Raw genomic sequence first — 6,000 nt, forward strand, 5'->3', positions numbered from 1 at the left:
GTAAGCCAGTCCCCAATTAAGCGGTTTTGTTTATAAGAGTTGCCTTGGTCATGGTGTCTCTTCACAGCAATAGAACAATGACTAAGACTTTGGTCAAGTGACATAATCAGTTTAAGAATTTTACTCCAAACACTTCAGAGGTAGAAGGGAAGGGGGGAGGGGACAGAGAGAGAGGGGGGCTGCCCCAAGATAGAGGGTGGCACCTCCTTCTGTCTCATGGACCTAAAGGAAGTTTTTAATGAATATTATAAGGGATGGTGGCATATTCATGACAAGGTGGACCTTTTCCTTCCCAAATCAGGCTGGACCGAGTGCCTTTTTTAGAGTAAGTTTTTCCCTCATGAATCCCACAAAAAGGGGATGTCAAAACCACAATGCAAGTGATATTATACTGATTTCAGGAGTTCTGAAGATGTAGACCCTTATTGTACACGTGTCCCTGATGTTTCAGTCTTAGATGTAGCAAGAAGAACCTATCCAAGGCTTCACCTTAACCAAGAAGGTGCATTCTGACTGTCAGGAGACACAACTACCAAGATGCCGTGGTTTTCCTCAGTTACCTCATGTGTATATCCTCACCAACTCCTTGTCATGAGGGCATTGGGGCTGCAAAAGTGAATTTGTGAACAGCATCACTGTTTCCAAGCCATGGGAACCAGCTGATTTCAGTTCTAGAATACAGTTTTCCAATTCTTAACTATTTGTGGGCCACCTTCTGATACTCTGTTTAGTATCTCTGCCTACCACCTAAACATCTATCAGTATGTTTGGAGAACTGCACTTAAAAGGGGCTCAGTGCGCTGGGCGGTGGTGGCACACGTCTCTAATCCCAGCACTCAAGAGGCAGAGCCAGGCAGATCTTAGTGAGTTGGAGGCTAGCCTGGTCTACAGAGCGAGATCCAGGACAGGCACCAAAACTACACGGAGAAACCCTGTCTCGAAAAACAAAAACAAAAACAAAAACAAAACGGGGGGGGGACGGGGTAGGGCTCAGTGCACTTATCAGGAGATGGCTCATTGGTAAGAGTGCTTACTGAACAAGAATGAAGATCTGAGGTCAAGTCTCTAGCATCCATGTAAAAAGCGAGACATGGCTGCGCACATGTCTGTAACCCCAGGTCTGTCTGTGGGGGGAGAAGATGGGAGAATCTTAGAGCTTGCTGGCTGCCGTCCTGAAATCTAGATCAGTGAGAGACCCTGTCTCAAGAGAATGAAGTGGAGAGTGACAGAGTAGGACATCTGACATTCTCCTCCTCTGTGTGTGTACTAGCTCGCTCTCTCTCCCTCCGTCTCCCCTCCCCCTTTCTCTCTCACACACACACACCCACACACACAAAATGAGAGTTACTTGCACATATGAAAATACAGTGTGTCTTAGGTCTATCCTCACCCTGAATAGTGTCTTGGAGTCACAGGTGCGGAGCTAGTTAGTTAGGTTTTATTTGGGTACTCTTGACAAGACATGCAACGCCCCCCGCCCCCCGCCCCCCAGCAGACGTCCGTGGATGGAACTCCCACAGTCAGTACTTCTGTCCCACTTTGGGAATTGCTGCCCTAGAACCTTCTACTTCTCTTTGAGGACATACGCGCTGTGCATGATTTAAGAGGAGACACTAGCAATCTCTGGAACGTGTACAATTTGTGTGAGTGAACTCTGCCTCTGAGCCGAGTCTTCATGCACATAGGATGCTATTTTTGGCCACAGTGATCCTCATGGAATGTTTTTCTCTTTTTCTGGAAAGAAAATAAAATGTCTCCATTCCCAATTACCTCTGTGGAGAAGTAGTAAAGACCAAGGAAGTGTCCGGGGACTCTCCCTCCTGCAGATGTAGGGATCTTTTTATTGCCTAATATGCTCCGGGCCAGGCTCACATTGGGCCTATTTTTAGACTTTTGGGTTGACTTGGTGAATTTGGCCTCTTTTTCAACAGATCGTATTAACGAACTGCAGATGGGCCATAATTGATTCCTTTCTGTCACAATTATTTCGCAGGCAGGCCGAATGCACTCAATGTCTCCTTGGTGAATAGTTACCTAGTTTCTAAAAATCCCTGCTAGGTCTGTGAACAGGTTTCCTTTTTGGCTTGGGCAGCAGAGGACAGATTATCTGAGATGGATCCAGAAGTACTTGGATATGCATTTGGCGTCCTTGGCAGTCATAGTGGAAATTTGGGGATCTTGGTGGCTCTGCAATTAGTTTCGAGGAGAAGCTGACACTTAGCATCTTGGTGGGTGGAAGATGGACTGTGTTACTGGATCCCACTGGGCCACATTTCCATCTTGGGTCAACAGTCTTTACCTCAATGTATCCTCCTTCTTGGCTACACCTTCAAGCATTGCTGTTCATCTTAGATCCAGAATGCACTTTAAAATTTTATTTATTGCGTGTGTGTGTGTGTGTGTGTGTGTGTGTGTGTGTGTGTGTGTAGGAGGAAGGGGTATGCATGCAATCACACACACACACACACACACACACACACACACACACACGGCATGCCCTTGCACACACACAAGTGTATGCACGTACCCCAACATGTGTGTAGTGGTCAGAGGACAACTTATGGGAGTTATTTCTCTTTTCCCAGCATGTGGATTCCTGGAACTGAGCTCAGATCACCAGGCTTGCTGGCAAGCACCTTACCCACCATTCTATCTTGCTGGTCCAGAACATACCTTTATGGGTGTTTCAGCATCTTTTCCCTTTGACTCCATTGTGAAGCTGAGGCCAACACTGCAGCAGGCGGTGGTAGGTTACATTGTGTTCTCACCCAAAAACTAAGAGAATGTGAACTTGGAGGCACAGACAGGCAAGGTGCTATCCTTCCAGACCTTATAACCGCGAAGGCTGTGGACCAATACTTGCTGCCTTCCTTATTTTTATTTGTCCCTTTATTTATTTTGCTGTGTGAGTGCGTGGGCATGTATATGTGCAGGTTCATGAGCCTCAGTGCACACAGAGGCCAGAGAAGGGTGTCAAATGTCCTGTTCTATCACCCTCTTATTCCCACCAGACTGGTTCTCTTCCTGAACCCAGGTCTGGACTGGCAGCCAGCAAGTCCCAGCAATCCTCGTATCTCTGCCCCCAACATCACTACTATTACCTGACTTTTTACTAATACACGGGTACCGGGGTTTCAAACTCAGGTCCTCCTACATGCACAACAAGCACTATTCCCCACTGAGGCAGGTCCTCAGCCCCTGGCTGCCTTCTTTTACAGAGGAAGGAGCCGGCACCTAACTGTCCTGACTGATACAGAAAATCAATAAAGAGCATACTTGGCTCATGTTCAGAATCCAAACCAGCATCTTCCTGGGGGCTGGGAAGGGGGTGACTCTTGGCGGGGTCTGCTGAATCCTTTAGTTCTGGTTGTGTTGATTCAAATGCTCCCAGTCACAGACAAGGATGTGTCCACCCTCCATCCAACCTGGCACACTTCCAGAAAGCCAATTTTTCCTCGGAAGCAGAAGGCTCCCCAGCCTTGAATGCATTTGGTCTTCTTCTTCCTGCAGCAGACATTTTTGAATCAAGAAACAGTTTACATGTTTACCTGTGTCAAAATACACTCTGAAGACTGCATTTCTGTATAAAAGAGTGACCTCATTTCAGGCCAGGAAGGCTTTCGCTGTTATCATTGGTGCCCTGTGGTATCTGTGTTCTCAGCTCGATCTAGAGGAATATTACAGCAATAACCACTGACACCTGGGAGTCTGCCCTATTGGGGGGATAATAAAAGGATCCCCCATAGCTGAAAATATGAGAGTCGTTTATAGAGAAGAGAGCCACGGTTGATACTATGCAGAATTCAAGGCCCATCTCCAAGCGGCGTTGTAGTCAAGGGTACAGAAGTAACTCAGCCGATTCACATATAAGGACTCAGAACCATAGCCTACTATGAAACACTCATTCAGTTGACTGAGTCTTTAGACTGAAACATAACCAAAATTCATGTTTATGTTATTTAGTCCCTGATAGTTTTCTTTTTCTTTTCTGTTTTTTGTTTGTTGTTGTTGTTTTTTGTTTTTGTTTTTGCTTTGTGATGCTGGGGATTGAACCTAGGGCCTCAAGCATGTAGACAAGTGTCCTACCACTGAGTCCCATCCTCAGTGTCCCAATCTGCAGTTGGAGAGCTAAATGGGGGTGTTGGCTTGTTTGTGGGTCTGCCTCTCCAGTGAGAAAGGTGGCACCTCCCTTCTAATGTTGGGAAGCATTCTTCTCAGCAGAGGGAAGAGGCCACACTTGCTGGGTGTTAGGACACCCCCCTCGCTCCACCTCCCTGACACAGGAAACCTTTCCTCTCTGTCATGTGATGCCCTGCCCTGTGCCTGAGCTTTCTGCAAGATTTTAGGCTTTTTGGGTCCAAGCCTGCAACTACCTCGTTAGCGAACGGCTTCACATCCTGGGCCTTGCCTAGCACACGCCCAGAAGTGTTCAGTGAACAGAACTGTTGGTTAATCTTGCAGGTTGCAGACAGAAACACAACAAGGAGTCGTTAAAGAGCAGGGGCACTGTTCGTTAGGCACGCCGTTTCTGTGTTTCCCCTTTGCGTGGATTTCTGGGGGGGTCAGAGAACTAAGTGAAATGCCTATCTTCCCTCTCCCTGGTTATAGAAATAACAGCCTCTCACTGTGAAAATAAAACGAAGTGATAAGGACAAAGACAAGAGCTGAGCATCTCTCCCAGTCACCTCTCCACGACCTTGTAGAATACGTCCTTCTGAGGTCCCTACTTCACACTTTGAACCATGTTCCACCCTCTCTGGTCTCCCAAGAGGTGACCCCTCTGTGGTACCACTGCCTGCCTTTCGGTATGTCCAGCATGGAATGAAGGTCAGGAGGAGTTCAGTAGCACCCTAACTGAGTTTCTGCCACAGGGATAGCTCGCCCTGGCTTCAGTCTCCACTGGAGGATCCGAACCTATGCGAGGCCTGGAAACACTCCTGCCTTTTGTTCTTTTTGCACATGGGACCTCTGCCACTGGTCGTCAAGGGGCCCCCTTTTCACCTAAGCACCTTTAAATGGATTGTTTTGATGAGTCGTACTTCCTGGCCAGACTGTCACTAGGACAGACACATCCGCAGGGACACAAATAGTCCTTCCTGAATATTCTAGTTCATAGCCTGCTTTTTGACATGAATAGTTTCCATTACAAGATCCTTGTAGTTTTCAGTGCTGAGCACTGACTTGCCCTTCTGTCCTCAGCGAGTGTTCCACTGCTGAGCTACACTCCTCCATACTATTATTTCCTTTTTGAAAATGTATTTTCTGTATGTGTGGACACGCACTTGTGGAGGTCAGGGGACAACTTGCAGGAGTCAGTTCTCTCCCTTCACCATGTGGGGCCTGAGGATGAAACTCAACTCATCAGCCTTGGCTTTTACCCACTTAGCCATCTGTCTCCCCCTTTTTATAATTTTTGTTTAGAGATCAGGTCTGACTAAGTTACCCAGGCTGGTCTCAAACTTTTGATCCTGTGTCAGCTTCCTGAGTAGCTGTGATTCCTCTAGGAATCCTTCCTTCCATGCCAGCAAATACAAGTGCATACTTTCATTATTTTGTCTGATAACATTTTCCAGTTGGATTTAATTAAATCCTACAGATCGAATCTGCACAGCACTTACTGGGTATAGGACATACCCCTCACTCTCACGTGAGGGGCCGTGCAAGGCAGGTAGTGTGAAAGTAACTGGTGGTGAAATCAGGGTACCAGGGAGGAGCTACTGGCTAAGAGCATGAAGCACAGTGAAGACAGAGGGCTTCTTGGAGCAGGGGCATTGCTATGGTATGCCAAGGGTAGAGGAGACGTCAACACTGGGGGCTGTGAGGGAGGACATTCCAGGCTGAGCTGGCTGGCCTGGAGCAGATCACCTGTGGTGCTTTGAGCATTGACGAGGAGCCCTGTTAGTGAGCAGAACTGAGCATTCTTCCACGGAGCTCCTTATTCATCCGGTCTGCAGAGCAGTTCTCTGGAATGACTCATTTTCCATTTCCCCTCTAGATCGT

This window comes from Peromyscus eremicus, chromosome 5 (assembly GCF_949786415.1).
Source record: "Peromyscus eremicus chromosome 5, PerEre_H2_v1, whole genome shotgun sequence".
NCBI classification, from domain to species: domain Eukaryota; kingdom Metazoa; phylum Chordata; class Mammalia; order Rodentia; family Cricetidae; genus Peromyscus; species Peromyscus eremicus.